The following is a 22,129-nucleotide window of genomic DNA, read 5'->3' as shown; positions in this document are numbered from 1 at the left end:
GGTATCAAGCTAAACGTCGAAGTCCACGCGGAACTACTAGTGAGACTGAAGTCTCTCTGCAAAACATAAAATGGGCAAACGTGAGTACAAATGTACCCAGCAAGACTTACATCAGATCTATCTACATATGCCTCATTATCAACAAAGGGGATGGTGGAGTTTAATTGCAGCAAGCCAGCTTTGACTCGGTGGCTATCCTGAACTACGACTGCAAGTAACTCTTTGAGGTGGCGCACACGAGTCCACATATTCACCATATCAATACACCACTATGGATCCGCTCCCGTCTCCCTACGAGAACGCCATCCATAGCACTCACGCTTATCTTGCGTATTTTAGAGTATCCACTTTCACTTGTCTATGAACTGTACAAGGGGTCCACGTTTCCATATCCGAGGAATCCGGCTATTCGAATAGATGATGTTAACCCTGCAGGGGTGTACTTCTTCACACACGCTTTCGCCACTTATCGCCCTGTACACGTCATGTACCTCGGCAACCTTCAAGCGGAAGCCGGGCGAGGGAGTCGGCCACGACCTGACTAACCGAACAAGTCTCTAGTCCAGGTTTATCGCCTATTCGGGTTCCATCCGCAAGGAGATCCGGCCGGGGTGTCGCTCACGGCCCCAAACGATGTGTGCAGGGTTCCCAAGCCCACCAACCGGGTGCCACTTGGTACACCGTGCCACTGTGCCTAGTCTGTCCCAAGCCCACCTGTACCGGGTGCCACTTGGTAGACTACTAACACTACCTACAAACACCAGAAACTAGTTGCAACTCCTGGACAGAGATCATGTTGATTAATAAGTCGAGAGGGGCACTTAAGCATTCCAATGTGTGGTAGTAGCTGGTCATGGATCACAAACACAGAACTCAGTTCCTGAGGACGGCTGCAATGAGACAACCCACCATGTACTCCTACATGGCCTCTCACCGCTACCTTTACCAAATCGTGTTCACACACTTAGCTCACACACAGTAGGACATGTTCACACGCCTCTGATTCATCCCCGATGAATCAGACCTGACTCAACTCTAAGCAGTAGCAGGCATGACAAACAAGCATGAATGAGTAGGCACATCAGGGCTCAAACAACTCCTACTCATGCTAGTGGGTTTCATCTATTTACTGTGGCAATGACAGGTCATGCAAAGGATAAAGGGGTTCAGCTACCGCAGCAAGTATCAAATATGTCGTTGTTGTCCTAATGCAGTAAAAGAGAGCAGGAGCGAGAGAGTGGGATTTTATCGGAATGAACAAGGGGGTTTTGCTTGCCTGGCACTTCTGAAGATAACATTGAGTCTTCATCAGTGTCAACGATCACATCCTCGGTATCACGTCTATCGAGAGGGGACAAATACCGGCAACACAGAAGGAAACACAATCAATGCAATGCACAATATGATGCATGATCATGACATAGCAAAATGAATGTGTTTTGGGCTAATGCATCTAGCAACAAGTTAAATGAAGTTGGTTTGAATACAAGATTCAAATTCAAACTCCATATGTGATTATTTAAATGCCCTTTAATTGATTTGTGCTAAACAGCAGCTATAAGTTGTTCTAACATGCATGAAAATGGTACAGATGGATTCCTTGAATTTTTCTGATAATTTTTCATATATAATTTATTTCATTTGGAGTTACGGTTAATTTTCTATGATTTATTGAAGTTTTAGCTATTTTCTGGAATTTTCTGATTATTTAGAATTAAAATAATTCCAGAAAATGAATTATGGCGTCAGCATGTCATCACCTTGACGTCAGCAGGTCAACAGGGCGCCTCCAGGTCAAACCTGACCAGTGGGGTCCACTGGTCAGTGACCCAGGGCTGTTTAGTGTCAATAGCAGGTGGGGCTGGGTCAAAGGCCACGTCAGCAGAGTCAATGCTGACGGGTGGGGCCACTGGATTAGTTAAAAACTAAACAGAAACTAATCTATGATTAATTAGCAGGTGGGGCCCTGCTGTCAGTGTCACAAAGCGGTGATTAGTGGCTAATTAAGCCAGCCACGTCACTGGCCACCGGAGTTCGGCCGGCGGCGACCCGGAACGCGGCAGAAGTTCACCGGGGTTGCGCTACGGGCGACGGCTGGACGCGCGAAGGGCACCAGAAGGTAGCCCGTGCCCGTGCGCACCTAGGGGGGCCAACGGAAGGTGCGGGGGTGGACGGAGTCCGCCGGAGTGGAGCCCGAGGCGGCGGCCGGAGCTCGGGTGGGTGCGGGGTTAGTGCTGTGGCTTGCAAACAAGCTAGCTGCCACGCTAGCGTTGCTCCACGGGTCGTTGCGAGTGCAACGGACGCACGCGCGGGGCCGTTTGGTCACCGGGGCTTCGCCGGCGACGAGTCCGTGCGGCGGAGCGTCTCGGCTCCGGTAGAGGGGGCGGCTAGAGCTCGAAATCGAACTTGGGGTTAGGGGGAAACGGAGCAGGGACTCACGGGGATCGCGCAGGGAGGGTCAGCGAGCTCGGGGGCGCGCCGGAGTGGCCGAATTCGACGGAGAACGGCGCCGGGGCCGAAGCTTGGGGATGATGACGATGGCGGCTGCTCGGGGCCCTTCTGGTCGCGTGAGACGTCGAGGAGGTCGAGGGAGGCACTGCGGAGCTCTGGGAGGCGTCGGGGAGGCGAGAGGGGGATGGTGGCCGCGGCGAACGGCGTCGGTGGCTACGGCTCCGTTCGGGTCCAAGGTGCGGAGCGAGAGGGAGAGCAGGAGAAGGGGATGAGCACAGGAGGGAGTTGAGAGAGGCCTGAGGGAGCCGCGTGGCGTCTCCAGGGAGTAGCGGAGGCAAGCAGGGAGGCAGGAGGTGGCCGAGGCGGCATCGGCGCTCGCCACCGAGCTGCTTCGGTGCGAGGGGAGGAAGAAGACAAAGGGGAGGAGGTGGGCTGGGCCAGCGGGAGGAGCTGGGCCGGCTACAGGTAAGTGGCCCAGGTGGGCTGCAGGCAATGTTTCCCTCCCTCTCTCTGTTTTTCCTATTTTACCTCTGTTTTCTATTTTTCTGACATTTGTTTGATTTAACAAATATATTAAATCATTTAATTTTATTATGCCAATTTTTGTAGGGGCTAATGGTATTATTCCAGATCTCTTTTATAATTGGCATAATTTTTGGACCATATTTCATATATATAGAAATATCTTTCCAATGCAAATATTTATCGAATTAATCCAAATGGCCAAATTAAATGTCCATGAGCTCCTAAAAATATTGTTTTGATTTTTATCTCTGTCCAATATTTTTCAGAGGGCAACATGAGCATTTTCTTGGACCCTTTTGGGGAATTTTTTTTATCTGGGTCATTTTCAACATGATTCTGAGGGTTCCACCAATCCTCATTTCAAATTTAAATGAAATTTAAACATGATGCACACATGAAGCTAGCCTAGAGCATTACCAGAAGCTAGGGATGTGACAACACTACGTCCCCGACAGCCCGCTCTGGGAGCCAAACTTCCACCGCTGCCACGTCGAGCAGCTCAAGGCCACCAACGCCGTCGTTCCCTCCGGCAGGCTCAACTTCGAGGTGCGGTGCCGATGGTGGGGCGTGCCCGGTCGCACGCTGGAGTTCGTCCTCGAGTACATCGAGGGCGGCAACACGCCGAGGCTGGAGTACCCCCCCCCCCCGTCCTTCTCTCGTAGCCGTGGGAGCTCGTGGACGCTGAGGCGCATGGACCCCGGGGCATCCTCCTCCTCGTCAGGTCAGTCGACCGGCTCTCCCTGCCTCCGCCCCGTCAAGCCGGAGCCCCAGGACACGCCTGTCAGCGCGCGCACCCACAGCTCCGGCGTCCGCATCGACGACTCCGCTCCCGCCTCTAGCCGCCTCATCCTTGTCAGGCCGAAGCCGGAGCCCGGCCTCCCCGTTGAGTACTAGGAGATAGCCCGACGCGGCATCTCCGACGAGGATGCCATGCTATGGGCGCGGGACGACTACCTCTGTGAAGAGATGGTCCAGCAGCGTCGGGCCCTGGAGGAGATAGCCGCCCGCAAACGTGGGCGCGATGACGAGCACAGCGTCGTGGTCCTCGACAGCGACGACGCCGCCGACGCCCCCGGACCGTCCAACCCGCCGTGCCAACCGGGGGAGGGTTGCAGCAGGGACGCCGGCCGCAGTGGAGGCGACGGCGACGGCGACGACGACAACGACTACACGCGGTTTTACAACCTCCTCGGCATGTAGATCACAAGGGCGGCGGGCGGCGAGGAGCGGCGAGGGAGACGGCGAGGAGCAACCTAGTAGCTTCTTTATAAAATATTTTAAATATGAACAAACTCGCCGAAGTTTGATTGAATTTGCGCCGTGTTTGTGCCATAATTTATATTTTCAAAAAAACGTGGGCGTCGTGACTGGGGCATCACGCCCCCAGCGCGTCGTTTATCGCCGGTGCGCTTCCGGAGGCAATTTTTAGCGCCTCCTGGGGGGCTAACGGCTGAAGATGCTCTCAGCTTCTTGCCCCAGTTTATCGCTGCCCCATGCTGTTTCTAGGCACGCAACATGGAGGTGAAACACAGCTATGGCAGAGAGCAGGAAGAACCTTGATGTGAAACGGCAGGTCGCTGCCATGAGACTAAAAAAGTAAGCTGACCTTCATTAATCCGTGCGCTACACCCTATGGTCCCTTTGCTATAAAAGGCAGAACAGAGGGTGCAGCCTCCTAGCAACCAACTGGAGAGCAAGCTCCATCATTTGACTGCCGCGAGTAGGTCGCACGCTGGTGTTGGTAAGTTGACCCATGACTTTCATAAAACTGGCGACGATCAGGGTGCATGCATGGAGGGGCGTGTGTATATCCAATGGAAACTAACCAACGTCCACACACATCCAAACGTGTTGCTTCCCTACCCGACGGATGAGCTATGTGCACAGGCGACAGGCCCGCCACTGCCGTCGTTGGTACATTGCATGCTAGTCCTGGTCCAAGATAATAAGGGCAACTCCATCAAGAGGCGACGCAAATCAACGTGGATTTTGTTTGCGTTTTTTGTTTGTGCTGGCTGAGAGGAGGGGTATGTCCGATTTTTTATTTGGTTCGACTGCTGCGCCCAACGATGGTTGGCGCATTTCTAACATGGGCTCAAAAATATATGTTTGAAAACATGCGCCTATACTTAACATAATTAAACATTAATTTGTTTCTAAAAATTAAAAATTAAACGGTCCATCAATCACGGTCAAAGTCCATTTAAACCGAATTAAACACAAATTAGAACTGAAAAAACACTGCCGCCCATCCGCCACCCACCATGCTGCCCTATGTGTCGTCATCCGGGCCGGTGAGGTCGACGAAGTCCAGTGGCGGCCCCGCCCAGGGGAAGGCCTGCTGACACGTATCGCGTGGTGCTACCTTCGCAGGTTGCTTCAGGTTGCACGCCACGCGGGCTCCTCCTCCTCGCTTGTCCATCTCCACATGTACTGCTCCTTGCGCTCCTGCTGCATGCACCACTCTCCATACTCGCGCTCCATTGCTGGACGTACGCCGCCTACTCTCCGGCAGTGCGCCCAGCCACACATGTGGCACACTCACGGAGGCAACCCTGCTACTCATACCACTGGTTGAGGTCCGCTGGCGGCGACGTGGGCGTGGAGGCCGGCTCTGGCTGGGCCTTGAGCTTGGGCAGCAATGGCGGCGGCCCCGGGGGTAGACGCAGTCCCCCACCGCCGACAACGCGAGGGCCTCCTCCAAGCCTTCCCAGCACGTCTCATCCTCGTGTCGGTTCTCCTCCAGGGTGCGTTGTAGCACCGCGTCCAATGTGGCCTTGTAGGGTGCCTCCTTCGCATCCTCCTTCGGCACCACCTAGGGGGCGGCAACATGAACCAGGGGTCGACCTGCATGCCATGGACCATGTCATGATGCATGGTGAACAAGACCTCCCAGTTGGTGGAGTTTGGCGCGTAGGCGGGGGTCACGCTATTGATCCAGCGTCAAGAGGGCGCGACGCTTGCACACCTCCTCTGTTTGCGCCCGCAGCGACTGCGGTACCTCTAACACCCGGATGCGCTGGAGTTAAGGTGCCAACTGTGTTGTAGGTTAACATCTGGCCGCGACAGCGGCTTGAAGTAATACCACTGCCAGCGGGCGAGGTGCATCAGGAAGTAAAGTCGGCCCCGTCGTCGGCGAGCCCTTGCCACAAGCGGCTCCATCTCGGAGGCACACGCCGGTGGCGGAGGCAGCGCGCTGGACAAGTAGAAGCCAGCTTCTTGCCCTAGCAAGGGAGCGAGGGTGGCCAGATGTGGATGGGGAGGATAAGTGGATGAGGCCGCCCCTAAATGCTTGCATTAAAAAGAATGTGCACTCAGAGCTTCCAGACACTGCCATGCAAGTGCGAGTTAGGTATCCACATTTACTACGACTGCGAGTGGTGGTTGGGCAGCCGACAGGTGGGGCCATGGCGAACACCAAGCGGACAAATAGTGCACTCGTCTCGTGACCTTGTGGACACAAACCGGGCGCAAATATGGGGTGGAAATGTGTCCAGATGGATATCAGATGTGGAGGGGTGTGGATGGGGAGAGTGATCGATCCTTACATATCTATTTATCAAAAAAATTGCATAGTGCAGACGGGCTTTCGCGGGATCGAGGCACATCTTATGGGTGAATAAGACCCCCCCTCACCGCATCGACATATCACGCGGAACCTTCATCATGCACTGCGGGAACCATCAATACACCTATAGTAGGAACCCTTTTTTATGGAACGAGAACCCTTCCATATAATGTAGAACATGAGCATATCGACGGCTCTTACTCGTCGTTGATGGAAATAGGGAGAGAGCGATCAACCCTCAATTTTCTATTTGGTCGGAATGTCACATATTGCACATGGGGTGGCACTCTCTTACGGTGAACGAGAAACCGAGACAACATTTTTATTCCTGGTTTCACAGAAGGTTTCCAACACACCGATGCATTCACATATCATACGGAACCTCTGCTTTTGCGTTATATGGGATGTGGGAGGGGGTGGGGAGGGAGTGATAGATCCTCATATATCTTTTTATCAAAAAAAATCATGCTGCACACGGGCATTCGGGGGAGGGGGCACATCTTATGGGTGAACGAGACCCCCTTCAACTTCATGGACATATCACGCAACACCTCCGTTATGCACTGCAAGGACCACCAACACACGTAGAGTATAAATCCTTTCTTAAGGAACGAGAACCCTTCCATATAGCATAGACCGTGAGCATATTGACAGCTCTTACTCATTGTTGATGGGAAATAGGTAGAGAGCAATCGAGCCTCATTTACAATTTTGATTGAACGTCACATAGTTCAAAGGGGGGGGTGCACTCGTCTTGCAGGTGAACAAGAACCGAGACCCTCTATTTTTAATTGATGTTTTGTTGCAAACACGCGGGACATCCATTTTACACTTTGAGAATCATAAGCAAATGCACGGTTACTAATTTTCCGGGTGTATGAGAAACTTTCTTCCTAGGCGCGTGTTTGGCTACCTAATCGAGTGTTTGAGAGATGTTGTATAGGAAGAGAACAAGAGATGATTGATTTAGGATGTGAGATCGATATACAATGCAATTGCATCAATTAGGGCGTACTAACAAGGGGCGTGATACGTCTCCAACGTATCTATAATTTTTGATTGTTGCATGCTATATTATATTCTGTTTTGGACATTATTGGGCTTTATTATACACTTTTATATTATTTTTGGGACTAACCTATTAACTAGAGGCCCAACCCAGAATTGCTGTTTTTTTTGCCTATTTCAGAGTTTGCAGAAAAAGAATATCAAACAGAGTCCAAATGGAATGAAACCTTGGGAATTGTGATTTTTGGAACGAACGTGATCCAGAGGACTTGGACCCTACGTCAAGAAAGCAACCAGGAAGGCACGAGGTAGGGGGCGCGCCTACCCCCTCAGGCGCGCCCTCCACCCTCATGGGGCCCACGTTGCTCCATCAACGTACTTCTTCCTCCTATATATACCTACGCACCCCCAAACTACCAGATACAGAGCCAAAACCCTAATTCCACCGCCGGAACCTTCTGTACCCGTGAGATCCCATCTTGGGGCGTTTTCCGGAGCTCCGCCGGAGGGGGCATCGATCACGGAGGGCTTCTACATCAACACCATAGCCTCTTTGTTGATGTGTGAGTAGTTTACCTCAAACCTTCGGGTCCATAGTTATTAGCTAGATGGCTTCTTCTCTCTTTTTGGATCTTAATACAATGTTCTCCCCCTCTCTTGTGGAGATCTATTCGATGTAATCTTCTTTTGCGGTGTGTTTGCTGAGACTGATGAATTGTGGGTTTATGATCAAGTTTATCTATGAACAATATTTGAATCTTCTCTGAATTATATTATGTATGATTGGTTATCTTTGCAAGTCTCTTCGAATTATCAGTTTGGTTTGGCCTACTAGATTGATCTTTCTTGCAATGGGAGAAGTACTTAGCTTTGGGTTCAATCTTGCGGTGTCCTTTCCCAGTGACAGTGGGGGCAGCAAGGCACGTATTGTATTGTTGCCATCGAGGATAACGAGATGGGGTTTATATCATATTGCATGACTTTATCCCTCTACATCATGTCATCTTTCTTAAAGCGTTACTCTGTTCTTTTGAACTTAATACTCTAGATGCATGCTGGATAGCGGTCGATGTGTGGAGTAATAGTAGTAGATGCAGGCAGGAGTCGGTCTACTTGTCTCGAACGTGATGCCTATATACATGATCATACCTAGATATTCTCATAACTATGCTCAATTCTGTCAATTGCTCAACAGTAATTTGTTTACCCACCGTAATACTTATGCTCTCGAGATAAGCCACTAGTGAAACCTATGGCCCCCGGGTCTATTTTCTATCATATTAATCTTCCATCAACAAGCTATTTCTTGCACCGTTTTTATTTTGCTTTATTTACTTTGCATCTTTATCATAAAAATACCAAAAATATTATCTTATCATATCTATCAGATCTCACTTTCGTAAGTGACCGTGAAGGGATTGACAACCCCTTTATTGCATTGGTTGCGAGGATTTTATTTGTTTGTGTAGGTGCGAGGGACTCGTGCGTGGCCTCCTACTGGATTGATACCTTGGTTCTCAAAAACTGAGGGCAATACTTACACTACTTTGCTGCATCACCCTTTCCTCTTCAAGGGAAAACCAACAACGCAGTGCTCAAGAGGTAGCAAGAAGGATTTCTGGCGCCGTTGCCGGGGAGTCTACGCAAAAGTCAGCATACCCAGTACCCATCACAAACCCTTATCTCTTGCATTACATTATTTGCCATTTGCCTCTCGTTTTCCTCTCCCCCACTTCACCCATGCCTTTTTATTTGCCCTCTCTCTCCGTCCTCCTTCTCTTTCCCTATTTGTCTCTCTTTGCCCGTTTCTTGTTTGCTTGTGTGTTGGATTGCTTGCCTATCACGATGGCTTGATACGTCTCCAACGTATCTATAATTTTTGATTGTTCCATGCTATTATATTATCAACCTTGGACGTTTTATATGCATTTATATGCTATTTTATATGATTTTTGGGACCAACCTATTAACCCAGAGCCCAGTGCCAGTTTCTGTTTTTCCCTTGTTTCAGTGTTTCGCAGAAAAGGAATATCAAACAGAGTCCAAATGGAATGAAACCTTCGGAAAAGTTATTTTTGGAAAGAAAGCAATACAGGAGACTTGGAGTGCACGTCAGGGGATCAACGAGGAGAGAACGAGGCAGGGGGGGACGCCCTCCACCCTCGTGGGCTCCTCGTGGCTCCCCTAATGTATTTCTTCCGCCTATATATATCCATATACCCTAAAACTATCGGGAAGCACAATAGATCGGGAGTTCCGCTGCCAGAAGCCTCCGTAGCCACCGAAAACCAATCTAGACCCATTCCAGCATCCTGCCGGAGGGGGGAATCCCTCTCCGGTGGCCATCTTCATCATCTCGGTGCTCTCCATGACGAGGAGGGAGTAGTTCTCCCTCAGGGCTGAGGGTATGTAGCAGTAGCCATGTGTTTGATCTCTCTCTCTCTCTCTCGTGTTCTTGAGGTGATACAATCTTGATGTATCGCTAGCTTTGCCATTATAGTTGGACCTTATGATGTTTCTCCCCCTCTACTCTCTTGTAATGGATTGAGTTTTCCCTTTGAAGTTATCTTATCGGATTAAGTCTTTAAGGATTTGAGAACACTTGATGTATGTCTTGCGTGGGATACCCGTGGTGACAATGGGGTATTCTATTGATCCACTTGATGTATGTTCTGGTGATCAACTTGCGGGTTCCGCCCATGAACCTATGCATAGGGGTTGGCACACGTTTTCGTCTTGACTCTCCGGTAGAATCTTTGGGATACTCTTTGAAGTTCTTTGTGTTGGTTGAATAGATGAATCTGAGATTGTGTGATGCATATCGTATAATCATACCCACAGATACTTGAGGTGACATTGGAGTATCTAGGTGACATTAGGGTTTTGGTTGATTTGTGTCTTAAGGTGTTATTCTAGTACGAACTCTAGGGCTGTTTGTGACACTTATAGGAATAGCCCAACGGATTGATTGGAAAGAATAACTTTGAGGTGGTTTCGTACCCTACCATAATCTCTTCGTTTGTTCTCCGCTATTAGTGACTTTGGAGTGACTCATTGTTGCATGATGAGGGATAGTTATGTGATCCAATTATGTTATTATTGTTGAGAGAACTTGCAGTAGTGAAAGTATGAACCCTAGGCCTTGTTTCCTAGCATTGCAATACCGTTTGTGCTCACTTTTATCATTAGTTACCTTGCTGTTTTTATATTTTCAGATTACAAAAACATATATCTACCATCCATATTGCACTTGTATCACCATCTCTTTGCCGAACTAGTGCACCTATACAATTTACCATTGTATTGGGTGTGTTGGGGACACAAGAGACTCTCTGTTATTTGGTTGCAGGGTTGTTTGAGAGAGACCATCTTCATCCTACGCCTCCCACGGATTGATAAGCCTTAGGTCATCCACTTGAGGGAAATTTGCTACTGTCCTACAAACTTCTGCACTTGGAGGCCCAACAACGTCTACAATAAGAAGGTTGTGTAGTAGACATCAAGCTCTTTTCTGGCGCCGTTGCCAGGGAGGTTAGCGCTTGAAGGTATATCTTTATATCTTGCAATCGAATCTTTTTGTTTCTTCTTTTAGCACTAGTTTAGTTTATAAAAGCAAACTACAAAAAAATGTAATTGAGTTTGCCTCATACACTTCATCTTTTTAATATATTTCGTGAGTATGATGGAAAGGAAAATTGTGCCAGAGTGTTAGAAGAAGAATGCATTAGAATGTTTGGCACTAAATATTTGAATGATGAGCATGCTTGCAATGTTGTTAGTATGAATTCCTTGAATATCCATGATGCTAATGATATGCAAAGCCACAAGCTTGGGGAAGCTATGTTTGATGAAGATGATATTTTTTGTCCCCGAAGTTTTGATGAGCAAATTTATTATGACGAAATCATGCCTCCTATTTATGATGATTATATTGATGAAAGTGGATTTGGAGAGGTCATGACTTTATTTTGTGATGAATCCACTATTTCGGAAGAGGTTCCAATTGATTATGAGAACAAAGTTCCTACTTATGATGATTATTGTGATGACTTGTATGCTATAAAGAATAATGATATCCATGAAACTTGTCATCATGATTTTAGTTTTCAATTGGATTATGCCTCACATGATAATTATTTTGTTGAGCTTGCTCCCACTATTATTCATGAGAAGAATTTTGCTTATGTGGAGAGTAGTAAATTTTCTATGCTTTTAGATCATGATAAGAATGCTCTAGGTGCTGGTTATATTCTTGAATTAATTCATGATGCTACTGAAAATTATTATGAGGGAGGAACATATTCTTGTAGGAATTGCAATAATATCAAGTTTCCTCTCTATGTGCTTAAAATTTTGAAGTTTTGCTTGCTTTACCTTCCTATGCAAGTTGATTCTTGTTCCCATAAGTTGTTTGCTCACAAAATCACTATGCATAGGAATTGGGCTAGACTTAAATGTGTTAGTCATATTCTTCATGATGCTCTCTTCATGTTTCAATTCTTATCCTTTATGTGAGCATCGTTGAAATCATCATGCCTAGCTAGAGGCGTTAAACGATAGCGCTTGTTGGGAGGCAACCCAATTTTATTTTTGTTCCTTGCTTTTTTGCTCCTGTTTAGTAATAAATAATTCATCTAGACTCTGTTTAGATGTGGTTTTATGTTTTAATTAGTGTTTGTGCCAAGTAGAACCGTTGGGAAGACTTGGGGAAAGTCTTGTTGATCTTGCTGTAAAAAACAGAAACTTTAGCGCTCACGAGAATTGCTGCCATTTTTCATTGGAGAGTTCTATTTAGTTAATTATTTTTGCAGATGATTAATAGATAAATTCCTCACGTCCAGAAATTTATTTTAGAATTTTTGGGGTTCCAGAAGTTTGCTTTAGTTACAGATTACTACAGACTGTTCTGTTTTTGACAGATTCTGTTTTTCGTGTGTTGTTTACTTATTTTGATGAATCTATGGCTAGTAAAAGAGTTTATAAACCATAGATAAGTTGGAGAACAGTAGGTTCAACACCAATATAAGCAAAGAATGAGTTCATTACAGTACCTTGAAGTGGTGTTTTGTTTTCTTTCTCTAATGGAGCTTACGAGTTTTCTGTTAAGTTTTGTGTTGTGAAGTTTTCAAGTTTTGGTTAAAGATTCGATGGATTATGGAACAAGGAGTGGAAAGAGCCTAAGCTTGGGTATTCCCATGGCACCCCAAGGTAATATTCAAGGACAACCAAAAGCCTAAGCTTGGGGATGCCCCGGAAGGCATCCCCTCTTTTGTCTTCGTTCATTGGTAACTTTACTTGGAGCTATATTTTTATTCACCACATGATATGTGTTTTGCTTGGAGCGTCATTTTATTTTATTTAGTTTTGCTTGCTGTTTGAATAAAATACCAAGATCTGAAATTCTTAAATGTTAGAGAGTCTTCACATAGTTGCATAATTATTCGACTACTCATTGATCTTCACTTATATCTTTAGGAGTAGTTTGTCGTTGCTCTAGTACTTCACTTATATCCTTCTAGAGCACGGCGGTGGTTTTATTTTATAGAAATAATTGATCTCTCATGCTTCACTTATATCATTTTGAGAGTCTTTAGAAAAGCATGGTAATTTGCTTTGGTTATGAATTTAGTCCTAATATGATGGGCATCCAAGAGGGATATAATAAAAACTTTCATATGAAGTGCATTGAATACTAGGAGAAGTTTGATACTTGATAATTGTTTGGAGATATGGAGATGGTGATATTAGAGTCATGCTAGTTGAGTAGTTGTGAACTTGAGAAATACTTGTGTTGAAGTTTGTGATTCCCGTAGCATGCACGTATGGTGAACCGTTATGTGACAAAGTCAGAGCATGATTTGTTTATCGATTGCCCTCCTTAGGAGTGGCGGTCGAGGACGAGCGATGGTCTTTTACTACCAATCTATCCCCCTAGGAGCATGCGGGTAGTACTTTGTTTCAATAACTTATAGATTTTTGCAATAAGTATGTGAGTTCTTTATGACTAATATTGACTCCATGGATTATACGTACTCTCACCCTTCCACCATTGTTAGCCTCTCTAGTACCGGGCAACTTTCGCCGGTACCTTAAACCCACCATATACCTTCCTCAAAACAGCCACCATACCTACCTATCATGGCATTTCCATAGCCATTCCGAGATATATTGCCATGAAACTTTCCACCATTCCATTATTATGACACGCTTCATCATTGTCATATTGCTTTGCATGATCATGTAGTTGACATTGTATTTGTGGCAAAGCCACCGTTCATAATTCTTTCATACATGTCACTCACGAGTCATTGCACATCCCAGTACACCGCCGGAGGCATTCATATAGAGTCATATCTTGTTCTAAGAATCGAGTTGTAATTCTTGAGTTGTAAGTAAATAAAAGTGTGATGATCATCATTATTAGAGCATTGTCCCAGTGAGGAAAAGATGATGGAGACTATGATTCCCCCACAAGTCGGGATGAGGCTCCGGACGAAAATAAATAAATAAAAGAGGCCAAAGAAGCCCAAATAAAAAAAAGAAGAGAAAAGAGGCCATAAAAAAGGAAGGAGAAGGCCCAAATAAAAAATAAAATAAATGAGAGAAAAAGAGAGAAGGGGCAATGCGACTATCCTTTTACCATACTTATGCTTCAAAGTAGCACCATGATCTTCATGATAGAGAGTCTTTTATGTTGTCACTTTCATATACTAGTGGGAATTTTTCATTATAGAACTTGGCTTGTATATTCCAACAATGGGCTTCCTCAAATGCCCTAGGTCTTTGTGAGCAAGTAATTTGGATGCACACCCACTTAGTTTCTTTTGTTGATCTTTCATGCATTTATAGCTCTAGTGCATCCGTTGCATGGCAATCCCTACTCACTCACATTGATATCTATTAATGGGCATCTCCATAGCCTGTTGATACGCCTAGTTGATTTGAGACTATCTTCTCCCTTTTTGTCTTCTCCACAACCACCCTTCTATTCCACCTATAGTGCTATATCCATGGCTCACGCTCATATATTGCGTGAAGATTGAAAAAGTTTGAGAACATCAAAAGTATGAAACAATTGCTTGGCTTGTCATCGGGGTTGTGCATGATTTAAATATTTTATGTGGTGAAGATGGAGCATAGCCAGACTATATGATTTTGTAGGGATAGCTTTCTTTGGCCATGTTATTTTGAGAAGACATGATTACTTTGTTAGTATGCTTGAAGTATTATTATTTTTATGTCAATATTAAACTTTTGTCTTGAATCTTATGGATCTGAATATTCTTACCACAATAAATAGAACTACATGGATAAATATGTTAGGTAGCATTCCACATCAAAAATTCTGTTTTCATCATTTACCTACTCGAGGACGAGAAGGAATTAAGCTTGGGGATGCTGATACGTCTCCAACATATCTATAATTTTTTATTGTTCCATGCTATTATATTATCAACCTTGGACGTTTTATATGCATTTATATGCTATTTTATATGATTTTGGGACTAACCTATTAACCCAGAGCCCAGTGCCAGTTTCTGTTTTTCCCTTGTTTCAGTGCTTCACAGAAAAGGAATATCAAACGGAGTCCAAACGGAATGAAACCTTCGGAAAAGATATTTTTGGAAAGAAAGCAATACATGAGACTTGGAGTGCACGTCAGGGGATCAACGAGGAGAGCATGAGGGAGGGGGCGCGCCCACCCCCTGGGCGCGCTGTCACAGCCCTAGAATTTGTTTGTCATTAGTTGCATTAAGGCATTCATGCATCATGTTTAAAGTTCATGAAACTTGAACTGGGGATGACAAACCCTAGCACTAAATAAAATGCAATTAGGATCAAAATAAAAATATTTTCAATAAACCCAGAATGCCCTTTAGGAAAGTTCATTATTTTTGTTAAAGGTGAAAACCCCTGCCAACAATGATGCACATATTTCTAGGCCATTCTGGATTTTTGAATTAAATCCTATTGTATTTGACCTTGGGCATTTAAATACTATAAATAATTTAAATGTTCAAATAAATGTTGGAAATTGTTAAGGGTCACTGAAATAATTCAGAAAGCACCCATAATTGTTTCCAGGATTTTATAAAATGATTTGATATTTTTAAATCAAATCAAAACAAACTACAGAAAATAGAAAAACAGAATTAAATAGAAATAAGAGAGAGAGAGAGCAGAAGATCTACCTGGCGCCTACCTGTGCGGCCTGCTGCAGAAGCCGGCCCAGCCCACCAGGGGCTCCCCTCCTGTCATCTTCCCCGCGCCAGTAGGCAGCGCGCGTGGCCGACGGGCGCCGACGCTGCCTCGGCCACCTCCTACTTGCCGCTCTCCTTCCTCGACGCTCTGGACGCCTTCCCCGAGCGCCACGCACCTCCCTGCCTCTCTCCCTGACTCTCCCGCGCTCTCACCCCCTTCCCTGGATCTCTCCCTCTCTCACCCGAGAGTCGCCGCCGACGTCGCTCACAACCACCGCGGCCACAGCCACTTCCTCGCTCCCTCTCTGCGTACCCGAGCTCAGCCCGGACCCCAAGCCCCTCTACGTTGACCCACCGAAGCCCGGATGCCCCAAGACGATGCCACGGCGTTTCTTCCCGACCACGGCCGCCGGATGCCGCCGTCCGATTCATCCTCTCCGCCATCCCCCCGAGCACGCCGACCTGCTCTTCGAACTCACTGTGAGCTCCTACGCCTCCCCTCTCTCTTCCCCGCCTCAATTGCGCCCTGTAGCCTCGATCCCACCGGAGCCGGAGCTTGCTTGCCGCCGGTCATGTCGCCGCCGTAGCCACCGTTAGCTAGAGCTGCAACCGAGCACGCGGTCGTGCTCAGTGCAACCCCAGGAGGTCGTAACACCCCTCTTTGCCTCCTGTCGTGCTCCCTAACCCCGAAACCCAGTTCACCCGAACGCCGGCGCCGCCGCGAGCTCCATTCCGGCGAACCCCGGCCACCCCCGCACCTCCCGTTGGTCCCCCTAGATGCGCACGGGCACGGGCTACCTCCTGGTGCCCTTGGCGCGTCGATCCGTCGCCTCTGGCGTAACTCCAGCGAGCCACCGCCGCTCTGGGTCGTCGCCGTCGTCCAACCGCCGGCGAATCCGACGTGGCCGGTCATTAGGGCCTAACCACCCCGCTAACCCAGGCCTAGGGCCACTGACAGGTGGGCCCTACCGTATAATTAACCCGGCTAACAATTTAGTTAAGTTAATTAAACTCTGTTAAATCACTGTGCAGCTGACATGTGGGTCCCACAGGTCAGATTTGACCTGGACAACGCCGTTGACTTGCTGACGTCACTGTGAAGTCATGCTGACGCAGTAATAGGTTTTCTGGATTTATTTTTTATTCAGGAATTTCACAAAATGCCCTAAACTTCAATAAATCATAGAAATTCAACCGTAACTCCAAATTAAATAATTTATATATGAAAAATTATCAGAAAAATTAAAGGAATCCATCTGTACCATTTTCATGCATGTTAGAACAACTTATAGCTGCTGTTTAGCACAAATCAATTAAATGGCATTTGAATAATCACATATGGAGTTTGAATTTGAATCTTGTATTCAAACCAACTTCATTTAATCTGTTGCTAGTTGCATTAGCTCAAAACACATTCATATTGCCATGTCATGAGCATGCATCATATTGTGCATTGCATTGATTGTATTTCTTCTTTGTTGCCGGTATCTGTTCCCTCCCGGTAGACGATGTTCCGACGTTGTGATCGTTGACACTGATGAAGACTCAATGTTATCTTCAGAAGTGCCAGGCAAGCAAAACCCCCTTGTTCATTCCGATACAATCCTACTCTCTCGCCCTGCTCTCTTTTACTGCATTAAGACAACAACGATTCAACTGTTACTTGCTGCGGTAGCTGAACCCCTTTATCCTTTGCATGACCTGTCATTCCACAGTAAATAGATGAAACCCACTAGCATGAGTAGGAGTTGTTTGAGCCCTGTTGTGCCTACTCATTCTTGCTTGTTTGTCATGCCTGCTACTGCTTAGAGTTGAGTCAGGTCTGATTCATCGGGGATGAATCAGAGGTGTGTGAACATGTCCTACTGTGTGTGAGCTAAGTGTGTGAATACGATTTGGTAAAGGTAGCGGTGAGAGGCCATGTAGGAGTACATGGTGGGTTGTCTCATTGCAGCCGTCCTCAGGAACTGAGTTCTGTGTTTGTGATCCATGATTCAACTACTACCATGCATTGGGCCCGAAACCAATGGACCCTCTCGGCTTCTTGATCACCCTTGTCCTCTGTCCAGGAGTTGCAAGTAGTTTCTGGTGTTTGTAGTATGCTGGAGGCCGTGCGCAGCGCTGACCGTAGGGGTGGGCTGTGATGCGGTAGGCACGTGGCACGGTGTACCGGGCGCCCGTTTGGTGTCTCGGGAACCCTGTTCACATCGTTTGGGGCTGTGAGCGAAACTCCGGCCGGATCTCCTCATGGATGGAACCCGAATAGGCGATAAACCTGGACTAGAGACTTGAGTGTTTAGGCAGGCCGTGGCCGACACCCACGTTGGGCTTCCGCTTGAAGGTTGCCGAGTACATGTCGTGTAAACGGCGGTAAGTGGTGAGAGCGTGTGTGAAGAAGTACACCCCTGCAGGGTTAACATCATCTATTCGAATAGCCGTGTCCGCGGAAAAGGACTTCTGGGTTGCTTATATCAGTTCATAGACAAGTGAAAGTGGATACTCTAAAATACGCAAGATAAGCGTGAGTGCTATGGATGGCGTTCTCGTAGGGAGACGGGAGCGGATCCATAGTGGTGTATTGATATGGTGAATATGTGGACTCGTGTGCGCCACCTCAAAAGAGTTACTTGCAGTCGTAGTTCAGGATAGCCACCGAGTCAAAGCTGGCTTGCTGCAGTTAAACCCCACCATCCCCTTGTTGAAAATGATGCATATGTAGTTAGTTCTGATGTAAGTCTTGCTGGGTACATTTGTACTCACGTTTGCCTATTTTATGTTTTTGCAGAGAGACCTCAGTCTCGCTAGTAGTTCCGTATGGTCTTCGACGTTTAGCTTGTTACCTCAGCTACGATCTTGTGCCCCCGGCAGGATCTGGTAGATAGTCAGGCTTCTCAGCCCTTTTCATTTATAGATGTCTGTACTCAGACATGATAGCTTCCGCTTGTGCTTTGATTTGTATGCTCTGAATGTTGGGTCATGAGACTCATGTTTGTAATATCTCGCTCCTCAGAGCCTATTGAATAAATACTTGAGTCATAGAGTCATGTTGTGATGCCATGTTGTATTTGCACATATCGAGCATATTGTGTGTATGTTATTGAAATGCTTGGTATGTGTGGGATCTGGCTATCTAGTTGTTTATCTTTAGTAGCCTCTCTTACCGGGAAATGTCTCCTAGTGTTTCCACCGAGCCATGGTAGCTTGCTACTGCTCCGGAACACTTAGGCTGGCCGGCATGTGTCCTTCTTTGTTCCTGTGTCTGTCCCTTCGGGGAAATGTCACGCGATGAATACCGGAGTCCTGTTAGCCCGCTACAGCCCGGTTCACCGGAGTCCTGTTAGCCCAGTGCTACAGCCTGGATTCACTCGCTGATGACCGACACGTTCGATGCTGGGTCATGGATGCCTGTCCCTGTAAGTTAGTGCCACTTTGGGTTTACGACTAGCCATGTCAGCCCGGGCTCCTTATCATATGGATGCTAGCGACACTATCATATACGTGTGCCAAAAGGCGCAAACGGTCCCGGGCAAAGGTAAGGCGACACCCGTGGGAATACCGTGCGTGAGGCCGCAAAGTGATATGAGGTGTTACATGCTAGATCGATGTGGCATTGAGTCGGGGTCCTGACAGCGTTGGTATCAGAGCTTGACTGCCTGTAGGATTACCAAGCCAAACTGGTCGAAGTTGAGTCTAGAAATTCTTAGTTATATAAGGGAATTGATTGTGGGATGGAACGTAAGGCTCTTTTTACTCCTTATACCTTATGCCCTTCTGATCTGAGTCATCTTATCTTTTCTACGGGGTTAAGGAACTAGGCTATCTCTTCTTTCTATCAGGATCACGTGTTACTAATCCGTAGACTTATAAGATTGTTGGATTTAAGCCTCAGTTCAGTTTATACTACCTCTGTATGTTAACTGTTGATCTCGAAACCTTGATATTGTGCTTCTGAGTGGTTATGCCACCATTTTTGTGAATGTCTCAAATCTTTTTGAGCATTTATAGCCGTTATGCTGTCCGAGTCATCCCAGGTTTCTAAATAGTCTGATGCATTTGCAAAATCCTTTCCCTCTGGTTTCGATGTTCCTTTATGCCAGCTCAATCACACTAATTGTTGAGTTGAGGTATTCTATTGCCTTGACATTTATGTTGGAGTTACTATTATGACCCTAGGTGTCTCAGGGGATCATCTAGTAGTCTAGCCATGTTTTGTGTCCTAGTGTGATGATTCTGGCCTTTATTCTCGAAAGCATTCCGTGATGCTACTTAGTAGTAGGTATTCTACTCCTGGGTTTTGAACCCGAGATTCACTCCACTTACTTCATGTTGATAGTGTTTGCTAGTTCCTTTAGGATATTAGTAACCTTTGCGATAATCCTCGAGGTTCATGATACATCCTTTTTCCAATTACCATGAACCATTCTTGGCAGGAGTTCTTCTGAACCAAAAGATGACAACAAGAGTGCTCTCGATGAGTTCTCCATGCTATGTTGTGACTCTGCCAGCTCAACCTTTCTGCATGGGTTATCCGGAAGAATTATGTTGAACTTGGTTCGACATACTAATCTATGCATCCACAACTCAAAAAGTTATATGTTCCTTTGAGTTGTCCCTCTTTAGTTGTCTACTGACCTTCGTCTATCAATTGATAGTCAAGAGTATGCGTGCGTTCGTTTATCGATGCCTACTACTCTTGTGGTCCGTCAAGCCATTCTATCGCGGAATGACTAGGAGAAACAAACTCCAGTACCTCTTCCATATCTAGGATTGGGTCGAAACAATTGTACTCCGCAGATCAAAATGCCAATCCAGCTTTTGCTCTGTTCTACCTTGGAGTATTACCATCTTTTATATCGGGATTGTTATAAGAATTGCACACCATCCTATGAACTCTTGGTACAGTGATACTTCTTGCCATCATTGTTCATTCCTCGGTTCCTGTGTTATTGTAACCAGAATGCCGACAAGTGAATCGTGGCGTGTGAAATCAATACTGCTAGCAACTCTGTTGCTTGGTAGTTAAATGGACGATAACCTCATTCTTAGCGTGTTGATTATTGAATCGTCACCCTAAGACTGATTGTGCTACCTAGTCCTTGTTCTCGGTGCACTCCTCGATCGATGAGTTAGGATTATTTCAAATCTTCGCTCTATTGATCATATCGTCTTGCCTCAAAAAGCAAGATTGTTCTCGAGCTTAGTAACATACCGGTGGTTCGTGATTTTCCGAATATTTTCTCGGAAGTATTACCAGGTTGTCCCCTGACTGCTATGTTGAGCTCGTGATCAAGTCGGTTTCTTGTGAACCACCCTTTCTCCAAGAATCTGTGTTGGATATCCCGGAGCTAGTTGGTTAAGCTAGACAACAACTTGGAGAATTGGAAGATAAAAGCTTGCCTAACTTAGTTCGTTCCAAAGGGATATTCTTGTGTAGTGTGTGTTGAAGAAAGATGATATCTTCATCGATTGGTCCCTGTGATCAGTTGCTGGACCTATTGTCTTATCAATCCTTTGATTTGAGTGTGGGCTATCGTCAAATCAAACCAGAACCAACGATGCTCGTAATGTTGTCTTATTCGTGGTTGATCCCTCGAGCATACACCATTACATCTTTGGTCTGACCAATGCTATCACCGTGTTCACTTAACTATGGAATTCCTTTTAAAAGGAAACCTAGATGAATTGTTGTTGAGCCCATTGACAACATCCTTATCTCCTCCATGATTTTGTTGAACATTAAGCTAGTGTTGGAAACTTTTGAAAGCATTTGTTCATGCTAGCTCATGAAGCATATGTTTGGATGAAGGTAGTGACTTCCTTTAATTCATGTGCATCTGATGCAAGTTGCCGCCGTGGATTCGAGAAAGTCAATGTTGCTTTCTTTGGAATCATTCCAAATCAGTCATGCACACGTGCGAAGAATTCTGTAGTTTGAAGACTTGCAACCTTCAATCTATATGTATCCCTAGCACACCAAGCCACTGATTGATTTGTTCAAGGAGAAGGAGTTCCTTCATAAGAGCTAATCCGGACTTATGTAAGGACTTCGATACCCTCGTTGATGGTTCCCCCTCCTGAACTCGGTAGTGTTTTATTATAAGACTACTTTGTGGTCATGCTTGTCTTGGACAACGTGTTCACATGTTTGTAGCAGAACCAGCTCATGTTTTGGAGCTTACTATCGTAGTTCATTTCCCGAGAATCTCGCAACGTTATCTCGTCGAATTGTGTTGCAAACTTTCATTTATCTTTCTAGACTTGATGAGTCTGGAATATTCTGACACCAACCAGATCTGAATCTCAGGCAGATGTGATGGTTGGAACATTTTCCAAGAACTATAATATTGGTCTCGCGATAACCGGTAAAGTGGATGTC

Source organism: Triticum aestivum, chromosome 2A, assembly GCF_018294505.1.
Source record: "Triticum aestivum cultivar Chinese Spring chromosome 2A, IWGSC CS RefSeq v2.1, whole genome shotgun sequence".
Taxonomy (NCBI): domain Eukaryota; kingdom Viridiplantae; phylum Streptophyta; class Magnoliopsida; order Poales; family Poaceae; genus Triticum; species Triticum aestivum.
This window is presented reverse-complemented; position numbering follows the sequence as displayed.